Source organism: Canis lupus, chromosome 31 (assembly GCF_003254725.2).
Source record: "Canis lupus dingo isolate Sandy chromosome 31, ASM325472v2, whole genome shotgun sequence".
Lineage (NCBI taxonomy): Eukaryota > Metazoa > Chordata > Mammalia > Carnivora > Canidae > Canis > Canis lupus.
Window position 1 is genome coordinate 5,227,544 of NC_064273.1, and position 18,242 is coordinate 5,245,785.

Below are 18,242 nucleotides of genomic sequence, written 5' to 3' on the forward strand. Positions count from 1 at the left end.
ATCTCACACATGAAGGAGCAATTCTAGGTAATTTATAGGTAAATTATTTCACATTTTTGCATATCAATAAGGAGGCAGAGGAAGCAAATATTCTCTGTATTTTTAACTTCCTTTAAAAAAATTTTTTAGACAATGAAATCCATTGAAGAGTTTCAAGAGATGTTTGTGATTTTACTACATTATAAAAAAATAAACTTTGTGAGCAGGAACTCAATTCAAACTGAATTTTTTGGGATGCCTGGGTGGCTCAGCAGTTGAACGTCTGCCTTCAGCCCAGGGTGTGATCCTGGAGTCCTGGGATTGAGTCCGGGGATGGAGTCCCACATTGGGCTCCCTGCATGGAGCCTGCTTCTCCCTCTGCCTCTGTCTCTGTCTCTGTCTCTGTCTCTCTCTGTTTCTCATGAATAAATAAATAAAATCTTAAAAAAAATAAAAAAACAACCCTGGATTTTCCATAAGTCTACAAGGAATAAAAATGTTAGCTTTATTTTGCCAATTATTATCCAAGCACCTGGTGTGTGACTGTATGCATTTTCACCAAATCATATCATTTTAAAATTATTTTAATTAAAATATATTTTTAGAACTAGTGTGAGAATTTTGAATTATTAGGCGTTCTCAACAATATTAAATGTTTCATACACTTTGTAAAAATATTCTGATATTAGTTTTTAGCAAAAAGAGGTGAACAATAGATACCACATAGTAAATCATAAACTTGTCTTCAACCAGGCCTCAGGCTATAAAGGCGTTTGGAAAACATTTTTAGATTCCTTTCAGAAATTTTGCATCTGAATTCCATACTTAGTGTCCATATATTCATTCATATTCTCCACTATAGGTCCAAATCTCTCTATATAAATAGCTTCTTTAAAAAGCATTATTTAATGGGTATGTTGCAAATATTGTGTTCCTGTCTGCCTGGTGGTTCTGCCTCAGGGCTGCCCATTAAACAACCAATTTCTACACTGAAAAGGCTTTCCCATGATAAAATGTTATTGTTTCAAGTATGTTAATGACTATTCTTGAAGGATAACGTAAAATAAAAATGAGGTACCAATTCCTGGTGTATACATGTATAAAAGTTTCACAATTATGTCTTCTCCAAATGACTCCTATGTAATTACCGAAGTAATATTTTCTGATCATTTTCAACCATTACATTGGCTTGATTTCTCAATCTGAAATAAAATTAGCTTTTGACCAATCCAAAATTTGAAGAAAATCAGAAGAATTCTATAATCCAGTAGCCAGAGAGTGTGTGCCTTTATAAAGGTTTGACAAAGGATTGATACTGTCAGCCAGCTTTCTAATTAAGGAATAGAACAATGTGAGGGGGAGAAAAGTTTCACAAGTTTTTTTTTTTTTTTTTTCTTTCAAAGTTTTCTACATGCCTTCTTGTTATGGGGTGATGTGAAAGACAGAGAAAGAGATGATTATGAAAAAAACATTCAACCTTTCCATTCAATATTTCAAGTCTTTGGATTACAGCTGTCATTTAAAATGCACATACTTACATTTGAGTCTTGAAAAATAATTCACATGGAAATATAAATTATTTTCACAGAAGTAATTATATTAACTTAATATCAGATAAAATATTACTTGGTTAAAATAAAATTTTATAAATATACCAAACTGGCTTATTAATATGAGATACATTTTTTTCTTCATTTTAGTAAATTGTTTTAAATTATGAGAATATTCTTCTAATACTTTGTTACCATTAAAAAACAGAATCTAAAAAGAGAGAAATAGCTTTTCTTAGAATATATGCAATATTTCTCAAAATCACTACTGTTGGAATAAACTTACTATGTAAGAATGCTTAGTTTTGAAATTCATATTATAAAGCTACTATTCCCATATCATTGTGATTAAATGGAGGAAACACATATGTTGCCCATCATTAAATAATATAAGGTTAAATAATTATATTTGATAAACTGCAATACAAGATATTTTTAATATTATTTTAGTGCTTGTTAAAAATTCTGTTATCAATATCTAAATATATTTTGCTGATAATGATATCAAGATATTAAATGAAACTAACTACTTTTTGGAAACAATTTACTTCTTTGGTAAATATTAATTGCTCACCTAATATTTACCAGGGGCTATCTATGCTCTGGGAATATAGGAACAAATGGAATAAACAAAGCATAGAACACACAGAGATAATTTTTTTTAAGATTTTATTTATTTATTCATGACAGACACAGAAAGAGAGAAAGAGGCAGAGACACAGAGGGAGGACCAGGCTCTATGCAGGGAGCCCGACATGGGACTCCATTTGGGGTCTCTAGGATCACACCCTGGGCTGAAGGTGGTTTCAAACCACTGGGCCACTGGGGCTGCCCCTAACCAAGATAATATATAGAATAAAAGAAATATAAACAAATAAAAATGTAGCAATTTCAGATAATGCAATTAATAATAAGGAAATAAATTATAAGGATAGATAATTTTGGAGTTGTAGATGAGAACTAATTCACACAACAAATAACTGCTAACAGATTTGAAACTTAAATGATAAAAGAGAATAGGTGAAAATCATTCTAGCAGAAAGAATTGTAAATTCAAAGACCTTGAGGTAGATTAATGTATAGTATATTTAAGGTACAGATACAAGAAGGGTTTGACTGGAATTTCATGAAGAGAGAATGTTAGGAAGTGACATTGGACAGGTAGTCACGTGAGGCATGAGGTATGTCAGGCTTTTGTCTGGTGTTTGGAATTTGTTGTAAGTCCAAGAGGAAGTGATAGCTTTAACCTCTCAGTTTGTACTGAGTTATTTCACAGTGGAGCTGATGAGAAGCTGCAAGATTTTAGATAAAATTTGGAGATTATTAGCATTTGATGTAGAGACAAATATGATCACTGGGGTTGGAAGATATAGCAAATAAAAATAAAGGGTTCTAAATATTTTTACTCTAACTACTCTACTAAAATATTTTTACTCTACTACAGATATTGCCAATGCAATATCTGGGACATATGCATACCAACATATTATTTATTACTTATCTGAAATTCCATTTTCACTTAGGTATTCTAAATTTTCTCTGGTACACCTAAGATCTCCGACATTCTTTGAGTATCTAGGGGAAGAAAGGTTTCATGGACTTGGAAGGGGAAGACTGGAGAAAGAGCATGGTATGGGATGGGGGATTAATATTTTATTTGAAAATGTTTGATAAGACTTACAAATGAAGATACTGAAAATAGCTCAAAAGAGAACAGAGTTGGAAATAAAGATATAATAACCTTTTATATGTAGATAGTATTGGAGGTTGTGGGAATATCTAAACAACAGTGAGAAGATGGCAAGAGAGCCAAGAGGAGGAGGAGGAAAAAAAATGAAGGTGTGATTACATGGAAATCTAGGGAAAGGGGTCAACAGCTAAATGGGGAGGGAGGTCCAGCAAGATCAGAACAAAACCTGAGTACTGGGCTTCACAAAGAGAGACTGCTGGTGTTTAAGAAAAGTACTAAGGGGGAAAGGCCCAACAGAAGTGGATTAAGGCTGGAATCAGGAGGTGAATAAGAACAATATTAACCATGTTGTAGAATAGTGTCATAAATGGAGAGCAAGGAAAAGAGCAAGGATGAGATTAAAAAAAAAAAGTTTGTTTTTTCTTCTCAAGCTGAATAGGTGTAACATATTTCCATGTAGATGAGAATTTTTCCTTAGCAATGGAAAGTAATGTAGGTTATACATGATATTTGCAGAAGAGAAATCCTTGCCTAAGCCAGTGTGAAATTCAGTCTCAGGTGGAAGGTGTCTCCTTAAGGAGAAGCAAAGTGCTTTTGTTTTACAAGTGGGAAATGCAGACTATGTGGGTACAGACCAGTAAGGTAGTAATTTCAACAGTCAGAGATGAGTAGTTCTTACTTCATTACACACATCTTCTAACAGATATATAATATTTGAGGATTTTAGGAGCACCTGGGTGGTTCAGTGTTTGAGCCTTTTGCTCAGGTCATGATCCCAGGGTCCTGGGATCAAGTCACCTGCTTTTTCCTCTGCCTATGTCTCTGCCTTTCTCTCTGTGTCTCTCATGAATAGATAAAATCTTAAAGAATATTTGAGGATTTTAGGTGTGATCCATTAAAAACAAACAAACAAACAAAAATCATAATGTCTTAGGGAAACGTAAATATTTCCCTACATAAATGTCTTAGGGAAAACAAACACCCACACACACTGATATCATAAAGAATGTTTCTTCATTTCATTTTTTTGGTCTGGATTAAATAACTCCCCTTGGAGCTTTCAGAAACTAGCACAACAATGCAAATTACATTGCACTGTTAATTGTCATTCTATTTATGGAAACTAAGTATAATTTACTATTCTTTGTATCCGTAGTTAAGCCATTAGATCTTGGAAATTTTAGCCTGCAATAAATATATGATGAATGAAAGGGTTAAACATTCAAAGAAAAAAACAAATGCATGTGTCTCTGGAAATTTGGACAATCACTGTTTACCCTATAGCCTCTAATATAAATTTTGCTTGTAATTCAAACATAGAGCACATGGAATAATATAAACAGCATTCATGTTTTGTATCTTTGGCAAGTTACTTCACTTTCCTAGATTTCAATATGTTTAACCAATTAAAAAAATATAAGAAAGTACTCAAACTAATTCAAATTGTAATATCTTATATCACTGTGGAGTTTACCATCTAATGCTTTTATTGAATAACCAATCATGTATAAAAACAGTCTTGGTTTTTAAATAATATTGTTCAAATTTATAATGAACAGAAAACCAAAATTAAGGTGTTATATTCCACTGGGTGATGTTATGTGTTTAAATGCCAAAAGGTTTTAATTAATGAATATCATGTTCTATTGATGTGTTATTATAATATTTTCTAAATATATTCACTATATTAATGCTGATCTAAACTGAATATATTTGCATGTCATAATGTTTTTCTTAATTGTGTTATAATACATTAGGGTGTCCTCTGAAATGAAAGCCATGTTTATAAAGATATTTATAGAATACCTAGTTTATGTGACATTAACCTTTAACTATTAAGATCAATATGATATTACTACATAAAGAAGATCATGTTTATATCATATCACACAAAGTTGCCATATTTACTAAAATTTGAAAGAAGTTACAGAAGGTATGTCTGATGCCGGACTTCAAGCTATATTACAAAGCTATGATCATCAAGACAGCATGGAACTGGAACAAAAACAGACAAACAGATCAGTGGAACAGAATAGAGAACACAAAAATGGACCCATAACTCTATGGTTAACTAATATTCAACAAATCAGGAGAGAATTTCCAATTACAAAAGGCAGTCTCCTCAACAAATGGTGTTGGGAAAATTGGACAGTCATAATGTAAAAGAATGAAATGGATCATCTTCTTACACCACATACAAAAATAGACTCAAAATTAATGAAAGACCTAAATGTGAGATAGGAATCCATCAAAATCCTAGAGGAGAACACGGCAGCACCGTCTTTGACCTCAGTCACAGCAATTTCTTGCTAGACATGTCTTCAAAGGCAAGGGAAACAAAAGTAAAAATGAGCTATTGGTGCTTCATCAAGATAAAAAGCTTTTACATAGCAAAGGAAATAATCAATAAAACTAAAAGTCAGCCTACAGAATGGGAGAAGATATCTGAAAGTGACATATCAGATAAAGGGTTAGTATCCAATATCTATAAAGAACTTATCAAACAATACGGAAAAAAAAAAATCCAGTCAAGAAATGGGCAGAAGACACAGACATTTCTCCAAAGAAGACATACAAATGAGGAACACCTGGGTGGCTCAGTGGTTGAGCATCTCTTTGGTTCAGGTCATGATCCTGGGATCAAGTCCCGCATCAGGCTCCCCAAGTGGGAGCCTGATCTTCCCTCTTCCTATGTCTCTGCCTCTCTCTGTGTGTGTCTTATGAATAAAAAAAGAAGACATACAAATGGCCAACAGACACATGAAAAAATGCTCAACTTCACTTGGCATCAGGGAAATAGAAATCAAAACTACAGTGAGATATAACCTCATACCAAATAGAAAAACTTAAATTAATAACAGGAAACAGCAAATGTTGCTGAGGATGTGGAACTTTCTCACACTGTTGGTGGGAATGCAAGCTGATGCAGCCACTCTGGAACACAGTATGGAGATTCTTCAAGAAGCTAAAAATAGAGCTACCCTATAATCCAGCAATTGCAGTATTAGGTATTTACCCCAAAGATATATATGGAATATGGAATATAATATATATATATATATATATATATATATATATATATATATAATGGAATATTGCTCAGCCATCAGAAAGGATGAGATCTTACCATTTACATCAACATGGATGGAACTGGAGGGTATGATGCTGAGTGAAATAAATCACTCAGAGAAGAACAATTATATGGTTTCACTTCAATGAGAAATATAAGAAATAGTGCAGAGGATCATAAGGCAAGGGAGGGAAAAACGGAATGGGAAGAAATCAGAGAGGGAGACAAACCATAGGACACTTAACAATGGGAAAGAAACTGAGGGCTGCTGGAGAATAATGGGCGGGGTGATGGGGTGATGAAGTGATGAGGTGACTGGCACTAAGGAGGGCACTCGATGTGATGAGCACTGGGTGTTTTATCCAACTAATGAATTATTGAACTACATCTGAAACTAATGATATTCCACATGTTGGCTAATTGAATTTAAATTTTAAAAAAGTTCAAAAACAAAAGACATATTTGGAGGCAAAAGTCAGAAAATTTATGATGCTGATTTTTCTCTGTTTTATTTGATATGAGATGAAATTCTGAAACTTTTTTGATATTAAAATGAGAATGAGGGATCCCTGGGTGGCGCAGCGGTTTAGCGCCTGCCTTTGGCCCAGGGCACGATCCTGGAGACCCGGGATCGAATCCCATGTTGGGCTCCCGGTGCATGGAGCCTGCTTCTCCCTCTGCCTGTGTCTCTGCCTCTCTCTCTTTCTCTCTCTCTCTGTGTGACTATCATAAATAAATAAATATTAAAAATAAATAAATAAAAAAATAAAATGAGAATGATTCATAATATTTAAATGTTGATATTAATTGGCAATTTTATGATTATGTATATTACTATTTAGTATTTCAAAGAAATTAGACATGTCTATATATGGAATTTTGAAAATTAAACTCATTCTGGAATTGTTTTTTCTTTCAAAAATATTTTCACAGTAGTATGAATAAATGATTTATTTTTTAAAAACATTTTATTTATTTACTTGAGAGAAAACAAGAACAAATAGGGAGCACAGGGGGAGAGGGAGAAGCAGACTCCCCACTGAGCAAGAAGCCCAACCTGGGGTTCCATCCCAGGACCCTGAGATCATGACCTGAGCCAAAGTCAGATGCTTACCTGCCTGAGCCACCTAGGTGCCCTTTCAATGATCTATTTTAAATGTTATCCAATCTCATTAGGGAAACTGATTAAGGGATATATATGCTTTTAATAGTCATACATTGTTAAAATTACCATTTATTTCACTTCAGCACATTCATATGGATGAAAATGAAAGTGTATGGTCTGCCTTACTTACCCTTCCTGGTTATGAGTGGTGTCTTGTCCTGTCACTGATAGCTATGTATATAGTAGGCAGTCTATCAAGAAAAGCACCACCCTTTCTTCTAAGTCACTCCCCTGGAAATGTTTGTAGACTAAATAACTTTTGCTTCCCAGAACTCATTGAGTATCTCACAGCATCAGTTGGAATATTTCTTAAATTCACTTTGTTCATGGTCAATTTATGTTGGTATTTAAGACAGTACATACTTGGATATCATGTGCCTCAATAGTTTTTGACTTAATTCTACCTAGAAACACTGAGTTCTAGCAAGATTGTTATTTTATGTTTTTACATATATATTTGGGAGGCCTTTTTCTAATTCACCTTTCCTATAATTCATTTTGAAAATATGTAGTAGATGCATTTTTAAATGGCTAGAAATAATTTCCATACCAGGTCAAAATATCACATATTTAATGTATGTTTATAGGAGCATTCTAACTTTCCCTTGGTTTATCAGCATATGAAAAGAAGTACATTCTATCTTCAACCATTTTTTCTTTTCTTTTTTTAATAAATTTATTTTTTATTGGTGTTCAATTTACCAACATACAGAATAACACCCAGTGCTCATCCCGTTAAGTGCCCCCCTCAGTGCCCGTCACCCATTCACCCCCACCCCCTGCCCTCCTCCCCTTCCACCACCCCTACTTCATTTCCCAGAGTTAGGAGTCTTTATGTTCTGTCTCCCTTTCTGATATTTCCCACACATTTCTTCTCTCTTCCCTTCTATTCCCTTTCACTATTATTTATATTCCCCAAATGAATGAGAACATATAATGTTTGTCCTTCTCCGATTGACTTACTTCACTCAGCATAATACCCTCCAGTTCCATCCACGTTGAAGCAAATGGTGGGTATTTGTCATTTCTAATGGCTGAGTAATATTCCATTGTATACATAAACCACATCTTCTTTATACACTTCATCTTTCGATGGACACTGAGGCTCCTTCCACAGTTTGGCTATTGGGGACATTGCTGCTAGAAACATTGGGGTGCAGGTGTCCCGGCGTTTCATACATCTGTATCTTTGGGGTAAATCCCCAACAGTGCAATTGCTGGGTCGTAGGGCAGGTCTATTTTTAACTCTTTGAGGAACCTCCGCACAGTTTTCCAGAGTGGCTGCCCCAGTTCACATTCCCACCAACAGTGTAAGAGGGTTCCCTTTTCTCTGCATCCTCTCCAACATTGTGGTTTCCTGCCTTGTGAATTTTCCCCATGCTCACTGGTGTGAGGTAGTATGTCATTGTGGGTTTGATTTGTATCTCCCTGATGGCAGGTGATGCAGAGCATTTTCTCATGTGCATGTTGGCCATGTCTATGTCTTCCTCTGTGAGATTTCTCTTCATGTCTTTTGCCTTCAACCATTTTTTCATTAGTGCGTCAGACTTTTACTCATAATAAACTATAGAGCAAAGTTGGATGACCAATTGGCCAGCCCTTCCTTCAAAATTGACTCCAAGCTCAAGGCTTCCAGAAAGTTCATCATTATTAATTATAATATTCTTCATTCCTGTACTGATTGGGAGTCGAGTCTATGAACCCCCCTGTAGTTGTGGGTTTTTTGCTTTGTTTCTTTGCCACTGAATTATTATTCATGAAGCATTTGTTTGTAATCATCTTTCCATGTATTTTTAGGTCCTGCCAGATAAAACAAAACTGGTTTGTTAGCTTTGTAAGAAAAGTAATCAGGCTTTCTCTAATTTTATACATTAACTAATAAATGTAGCATTTACAACGACTTCTATATAAGATTTTTTTTAATTTATTTATTTATTCATAGAGATGCAGAGAGAGAGAGAGAGAGAGGCAGAGACACAGGCAGAGGGAGAAGCAGGCTCCATGCAGGGAGCCTGACGTGGGACTCGATCCAAGGTCTCCAGGATCACGCCCTGGGCTGCAGGCGGCGCCAAACCGCTGCGCCACCGGGGCTGCCCTAACGACTTCTATATAGTTGAGGAAGAATCAATGTCAATTAGCTGATTAATCTGTATTTGGTAGATTTTCTAATATCTATTTTTTCTTATTTTGTAATTTTATGTATTTTCAAAAATATCTAGAAAAAGTATTATAGATTTACATATAAATCTAATATAATTTTACACGAAGAAAAACATTTAATTTACATAGTTAAATAAGATTCTAGGAATGACAATCTTAGCATTGATAATTACAAAAGGAAAATCTGTACCTTTTCCATTGTCACGTTACATATAAATGTATGGTTACGAATAAGATGTTCAAGGACTTTCCAATTTCATATATATATATACATATATATATGTATATATATTTAAAGGTTTTATTTATTTATTCATGAGAGACACAGAGAGAGAGAGGGGCAGAGACACAGCCAGAGAAAGAGGGAGAGAGAGAAGGAGAAGCAAGTTCCGGGACTCCAGGATCACGCTCTGGGCCAAAAGCAGGCGCTAAACCACTGAGCCACCCAGGGATCCCCTCTAATTTTATATATTACTTCACATAAGATTATTAAATAATTTTGGTATTTTTAATAAAAATGAGCAAGTTGAAGAGTCTTATTCAGGCTCTAAAATTAAGAAAGAAAAAATAAAATTAAGAAAGAAGATAATTTTATATTTATAGCTTCAGAAATTATAGATAACAGATGATAAAAGAACTTGCCATCTGAGTAACAAACAACAAGATATAAATTTGATGTATTGTTTTCCTTTTTGCTTAAGAATATGTACATTTCATACCTGAGCAATTCCATCAAATGATTCATGTTACATATTACTAAATGTTTTTAATCATTTAGTTCTCTTGTTTGGACATAAAAATAATACAAGAAATTCTTACCTTTCACTTCTTAATAAATGGTAACAGATTGAGATACAGGAAAAATATTATAAATTCTTTCATCTAGATAAAGAAGCAAAGCTTTAGTCACCCCTGCCCTTAGAAAATTATTCTAAGTTTTTAAGAGCAGTAAAACTGTGCTTCAATTTTTAAGTAATCTTCTGTCCAATAAAAACCTTAATTCTCTTCATCCTACTTACATATTTGTGTGACATATCCTAGATATAGATATACATACCTATACAGAAATATAAATATCCTAGATATAGACATTTCAAAAATATAAATATAAATAAATCATATATATATATCAACAGGTGGCAGTTAGGCAAGTGACACGACTGGGAGGAGGAATTACAAAGTGAGTGGCTATTCAGAAGACACTGAGGGTCCCAGAGAAGAAGTCAAAACCTAAAATTTAGAGAATTAACTCTATTGTTTTCCAGAGAGACAATATGAATTTAATCAATGAAAATGGAGAGGGTCAAATTCTGGATTAGATCTTATAATTGTATCTAGACTATAATTTTGTTTATATCATTATTACATAGATCATATTGCTATCTTTTATGTTAGTTGAGCCTCTGTTACTAATGTAGAAGAACATCTGACTCATAATCTCAATTTCATCACTCTACATAATGGGGTTTGCTATTTCATCTTTGAGGTCAGTTTCCAGTTAGCATTGCCACAGAGTTTACATAAGAAACAAATGAGACAATGGATGTATATATCTTGAAAACTGTAAAGTTAATCACTGAAGGACAATATACTGTAGTATATTTTTATTAGTTCATCTTCTCTGATAGACATATCAATGGCTTGAATTTTTCAATAGAAATCTAAACTCTGATCATTAATTTATTCTTATTGCTGTTTTTATTAGCATTTAAGTGTTCCATTTATTGGCATAACTCCTTTCAAAATATTCACTCTAGATCAGTTTTGAATTCTATTAGAATTTTATGATCCATCCTTTCTTATCATTAATCATTAATGTTCAACACTTTTTAGTTAGTCTAATTAACATAATTCCACATAATTACAGGTGTGGAACTGACACAAGTTATTTCCGAGTTACTTTACTCATAATATATCAAAAGAAATCCTAAAATAATGTCATATCCCAACTTAATTATATAAGAAATTTTGAATTTTTAAAATCAAGATTTTTTTCTTGATTATTATATAATTTTTCTTATAGGCAAGAAATTATAACTTTCATATTACATATAAGAAAATAATACTCACTATATTTTCTCAAACTTTAGTCAGGTCTATATAAGATATGAGGATAAGAACTTTTCTTCCAATAATCCAGATACATTTAGTTTCTTTCAACAAATATAAACAGAATTTTGTCTGAGTCAAAATTTCACAATACAAGGTCATAACAAAAATGGTTTAGTGCAACCTACTGCAATTCCATTCAAGCTCTGATATTTAGCCAAAATTGAATAGGGATTTCTGATGGTAATCATTTTTTTCAAACTACCATTTCCTAGACTGTTAAAAAAAAAAAGAGAGAGAGAAAAGAAAAAGGAAATGGGAAAAAGAAAGAAGGAAAAAGGCAACTATAATTTCATAGATACGGTACAGACTGGAAAAGAGAAAATCAAAAGGTTATTTGCTGGTTTCATTTTAGGCTAACGATAACTGTGTATACTTATGAACTAAAAGCATTTTTGTAGTTTTTAAAGGTTTTTCTCCTTAAACAGCCCATCACCCAACAAAGAAACTATATACCAATAACTTAATTATAAAATGTCAAAGCTTAAGAGCAAGCATTTACAAAGCACCATTATGAGATTTCAATAGCACTGAGACCTGTGCAGGTTAACCTGCCAACTATGTCCTATTTGCAAGTAAAATTTTCCCTCTTTCCTAATCAACTGCTCTAGAGCTGAATATTTCCCATTTATTTAATGCTATCTGCCAAGCCTCCCAAAAGTTTTAGTCCTTATTTTAGGACCATCTCAGACTCATTAGCCTTTTGCCTGACAGTGCCAATGTGACTGTTTGACAGTCTCAAACTTTGGAGATGTTATGCCATTGAGTGTCAAGATCTTTCCAGGAAAAGGTGTTTAAATACACACACACACACACACACACACACACACATATGAACATATATATATATGAATATATATATGAACACACACATATGTATATTCATATATATGAACACATATTTAAATAATGTCAATTTATACGCAAGGTAACAAAACCAAATATTCTATATTATGTCTGATATACCAGAATATTATTTCATCAAATGCAACTAGAATAAAATTAGGTTTGTTTTCCATGATTCTGAAAGTAATATCCCTTCTGAAATTTTTCATGACCTGGTGTTCCTTTTGAAATAGCCTGTATATCATGAACCCTTTGTAGAATAATTATCTTTGATTATATTTAGTTGAACATGAAATTATCATTTTGATTTTTATTAAAAATGTTCAAATAACGGTACTTTCCAATGGTTTAAGTTATTATAGTATATGAAAGGAGCCATATTATGGAAACATATTTTTCACATTATAGATAAATTTTAAGTTCAAAAGGTCCAAATTCAATCTCCTATTTGCTAAGTAATTATTTTACATTTTTTAAAGAATCAAAATGAATTCATCAAGACTCGCACTAACAAGGACTAAACTAGTAAAACAAAACAAAACAAAAAGATAGGCTTTTCTAGCCAATTGTGAAAACATATTAACTGGAGAAAAGTTAATTTTAATATTGATCCAAACTGGTAGAACATAGCAATGCCCTTGGCTCACTTTAAAGGCTTTCATGCTGTTTTGAGTGCCACTGGCATTTATCTTGGGTTGATAACATAAATCAACTAGATAATCTGAGGGAAAACTTAAGCTTTTCCACACTATTTTGATCTGGAGGAAAGTCCATCAACTGGAGGAAGAGAGAGAGAATCTTGTATTAGGTCATATATTTACATAAAAATTCCATTCCCTCATGATTTTATGCTGTTTTTATTAGGTACTTTGAGCACAATTATGTAGTACCGCAGAAATGCCAAAGAACCTGTGAGAGAACACAGCTGAAATAAGAAGCCAAGTAATGGCAAAGCCTTCAATCTCTCCTTTCTCTTGCACATGCCCTAGACAGCAGCCACAGAGCTGTAAGAAAATGTTAAGTTCCTGATGTGACTCCTCGATAGTTCTTGTGATCAACTGTCTTCCTTGTCTCCCAGTGACTGTATGCCTTATGTACCTCTTACATAAGATCCCATGGGGACTTACCAACATTTCACACTTTTGGTTTGAATTAACCACTCTAGCCTGGGAACCCCAGTGCACTGTCTCCATAGGCATTAAGAAAGGCATGTGCCCCAAGTCTTGTCTCTGCAATCTTACCTTCTCATGTGGTCCTTCAGGGTATGCCATTTACTTCCTATGAACTGTGACAAATTTCTCTTTCAATTATCATATGGTCTATTGTTGAACTAATGGCCCAATATCCAATACTCGGTGCTCTACTTAACAAATGTTAAATTGACAAAATCATAACAGTATCCTTATATTATTACTATGGTTATTATTATCATTGTTATTATACATTAAGGAGGAAAAAACCTCACTTGACCTGATAACTATTATGTGCATAAACATAATTAAAATCATTTCAAACATAAGCCAAAAGAAACACATTATGGATCAGAATATGAATTCTCAAGATTCATCCCATAGGCTTTTCAGAAAAATTACACAAATTTTGGATCATGTGTCTATGGCATACTGGTATATAATTTAAGTGACTAGACAAAAGTCACTGGTTAAAATGTTCCAAAAAAATCACTTTCAAGTAGAAAACTTATGAGTATAATTACCAGATAACTAGAAGAAAAAAACTGTAATAACAGGAAAACAATGGAAGACTAGATAAATTCAAGATACCTAGTAAGCAGTGCTGAAAAGTTTCACAGAATGATCCCCAAACCGCTTCCAATAGGATTCCAAGATGGCTAACATCTAAGTGTCACAGTACCCACTGGAAGCTCTTTTGTGATCTTTAACAGCAGAGAAGTTTAACAGATCAAATGTTAAAATATGTAAGACAAGCTTAAGGAAAGGAAGAAAGGAAGCAAGGTTACTATCAAAAGTTTTTTTTTTCTATCAAAAGTTTTTAAGCAATAAAACGTCACCAATTTGAAGTAAAGTAGTTAATGAATGGAACATAAAAAAAATGAAAGATGTCAATATATTTCAAATGGATTTCAATACATCCAACACACTTAGGTGTGTGTATGTATAATATCCATATATTTACATATAATCTGTAGCATAAAGGGAAAGATAATTATCAAAACCCATTTTAAAGATTGATTAATGCCCAAGTCCTAAAGGAAAAGGAAAAAAAAAAAAAAAAAAGCCAGCAAATGTTATTCAGCAAATACATGGGTTGCACAAATATTGATTGGTGTAGTACTAATAGTACTTGACAATATATTATATTTACAATGCCTGAACTATAAAACTGACAAAAAACATCATAGACCTGGACTTTAACATGTTTTAGAGGCAATAACCCAGAGAAATTGGCTCCAACATGATAAACTCTTAAAAATATGGCCCTTTCTCAAAACTCTTTTGTGCTTGCATTCTATTTCATTTCCTTTCCTCTCCCATTTTATGCCACTGGTAGAGTTGTTTCGTGGTTTTATTTTCCTTATGAGAAAATTATATACCAATTTTGGGAAGGTCTTTGGTGTCTCTTGCCCTTCTTTCTTTTCTTTTGGTCAGCACTAGACTCATGCTACCAGGTCATGAGGGGAAGAAAAAAGGCTAGAGCTAAACTCACCTCTCTGCTTCCTGCACAGGCATTATAGATAGGCTTACAACAAGTTCAGTCTATAGAGCTGTGACCACCTTGCTCTCACACTGAGAACAAAGTCACCTTCATGGTGTGCAGAAAACTTCTGCCACTCTTTCTTTCCTTCTCTGTGGGGAGAAACTTCTCTAGTGAGCCTTCTGAACCTGACCTTCCAGCATGACAAGACAATCTTCAGAATATCATGCTGCTTAGATGGTTAAAGCCACTGCTTCACACTGTTTGGAGTTTCACCCTTTGACATACTACATTATCTTTAAAGTTTAGAGATTTAGTCTTATAATAGTCTTGACTCTTCAAGTTAGTTCAAGTTAGTTCTTTTGCCTTTCTTAATTTTAGTGGTAGCCAAACTATTTCACATCTTACAGGTATGGTGCTAGATCTACTAGTTCATAAGATGATATATGGCTGTGGCAAATAATGTTTCCTTACCATTCTTTCCTTATCATTTAATTTTTTGAATTAAAAGAAAAAAATTACTAACCAGACCTTTCAGGGAAGATGGAACAACAAGGGTCAGTTTTCACTTATGCTTTAAGTAAACAAAACTATATACAATAAAACCAACAAAATATATGACATAATGGTTTTCAAGACAATGGACATCAAGCAATAAAAGACACGGAACCCTGAACCGACGAGATGAACTTAGTATTAATTTCTGCAACAGGAGAGTTTTAAAAATGGTGCCAAGAGAAGGAAGCTAAGCAGAACCCAGGGCTCATAATATTTGAAAAGATAAAGTTAAAAATTCAGCAAACCAAAGAAGGTGGACTTGCAGGATATTAGTACAAATTATTATAAAGCTACACAGAGAAATCAGATATTTAGCCTAATATTAATCGGTACACTGCATTTAATGAAACCACCTAAAAACATTGTATTATAAACTGGATATGTGTTTCTTGAATATTAATATGTTGAAAATTATTCTTCATTGTGAATATATTTGGAGGTGGACCTTTGGGAGGTAAGAAGGTCATAAGGGTAGAGCCTTAATGAATGGGATTATTGCTCTCAAAACAATGGGACAGAGAACTAGCTCACTAACTTTCCTCCATGGGAGGATACAAGAAGTCTACAGCCCACAAACTAGAAAACAGTCTCACCAAACCCTACCCTGATGGCACACTAATCTTGGATTTCCAGCCCCTAGAACAATGAAAATAAATGTTTGTTGTTTAACCCACCCAGTCAATGGTAATATGTTATAGCAGTCCAAATTAAGACAGAAATTGATGCTGAGAAATGAGGTGCTCATGTAACAAATACCTAAAAATGTGGAAGTGACTTTGGAACTGGTAATGAGTAGAGGTTGAAAGACTATTGAAGGACATGCTATAAACAGCAAAGATTTTTATGCAGGATCTCTTTTAAAGGCAATGTGGTGAGGTCTTAAAAAGAGAAAACTAAAAAAATAGTAATAAAAATTAAAAATTAAAATTAAAAAAGATAAGATAAAACTTTTGTCTTCTTAGATAATATATCAGTAATTATGTATAGAATGTTGGTAGAAGTATGATAATAAACTGCATTCTGATGAGCTCTCAGGCAGAAAGGAAGAACTTATTGGACAAAGGTGATTTTTGTTGTAAAGTGGCAACAAAAGCAGCTGAGTTGTTTATCTGTTCCAATTTCTTGTGGAATGTAAATGTTTCAAGCAATGAAATGAGATATTTAGGGAAGGATAAAATTACTAAAGGAGCATTTTGGTTCTCCTGACTGCTTATAGTAAATGTAAGAAGAGATGAATTACTGGATGATAAAATATTCAGCAAAAAGAAAGTAGAATGGAAAGATTTGGAAACTCCTCAGTCTACGCGTATTGCAAAAAATGAGAAAGCATGTTCAGAAGAGAAATGCTAAGGGTGTGGCCAAACAACCATTTGATGAGGAGATTAGTATGAGTGTGAAATTGTGGACTTAATCAGCTAGTCCAATCAAGAAAACTAACAGTTTGAAGTGAAGGAGAAGATCAGAAGGAATAAAGGAAGGTTGCCAGACTCATGGGTTTACAGGATAGGATTATTGAGCTATTTGGCTATGAACATGCTCTATTCTTCAATATAAGGAAATAATGACCCCAAAGGTGATTCAGAAATGATCAGGGCTGCTTCCTCAGTTTCAGAAGTGATGGCCCACTACCTCATTTTCAACAGTTCAGCCAACCTCTGCCCAAAGCCATAGGGGCTTGAACTCTGCCCAGCAGAGCTCTTGGGGGAGGAAACTCTCCAACTTCCCTATGACAGCAGGAACACAGACCCAGTGGACTTGAACCACAGGTCAAGAAATCAAAAAGAATGATTCTCAAGCCTTAAGATCTCAGGCTTTGCTAGGTTGTAGATTTATTTGGGACCCATAAGCCTTCTCATCTTCTTTCCTATTTCTCTTTTTTTCAATGGGAATGTCTATTATATTCCTGTCCCACAATTATATTTGGGGAGCTCATAACTTGTTTGGTTTTACAAGTTGACAACAGGGGAAGAATTCTGACTCAGGGTGATTTATAATTTGAACCATATTCATATCTAATTTAGATATATTTAGGTGAGACTTAGGAGTTATTGCTGGAACAAATTAAAACATTTAGGGATGCTGGGATGAAATTATTTTTCATGTGAAAAGGACATGAGTTTTTGGGGGCCAAGGACAGAATATTTTGACCTGAATGTTTCTTCCCTCAGTTCATAATTTGTATGTTAAAATTTAATCCTCAATATGATGATACTTGGAGGTGAGCCTTCAGAGGCATTTAAGTCATGAGGATGAAGCCCTCATGAATGGAATTACTGTCCTGGTAAGAAGAGACCAAAGACCTAGCTCTCTCTTTCTTCCATTTGAATATACAAGAAGTTGGAAGTCTGTAAACTGAAAGAGAACTCTGGCCAGAATTTGGCTGTACCGGAACTCTTATTTCAGACTTCTCATCTCCAGAACTGAGAAATAAATTAATGTTGT

The 18,242-nt window shown here is 33.9% G+C and overlaps 1 long non-coding RNA gene across 6 annotated transcripts in view; it reads right to left on the minus strand.

Annotated features, from left to right (window-relative positions):
- Positions 1–8,311: 8,311 nt before the first annotated feature.
- The window catches only part of LOC112661853 (uncharacterized), a 179,521-nt gene continuing 169,590 nt past the window's right edge, over positions 8,312–18,242 (minus strand). For all 6 annotated transcript variants that reach the window (XR_003138040.3, XR_003138037.3, XR_003138043.3 and 3 more), the window contains one exon: positions 8,312–9,254. This is a non-coding gene — a long non-coding RNA (uncharacterized LOC112661853). The remainder of the gene's footprint in view (positions 9,255–18,242) is intronic.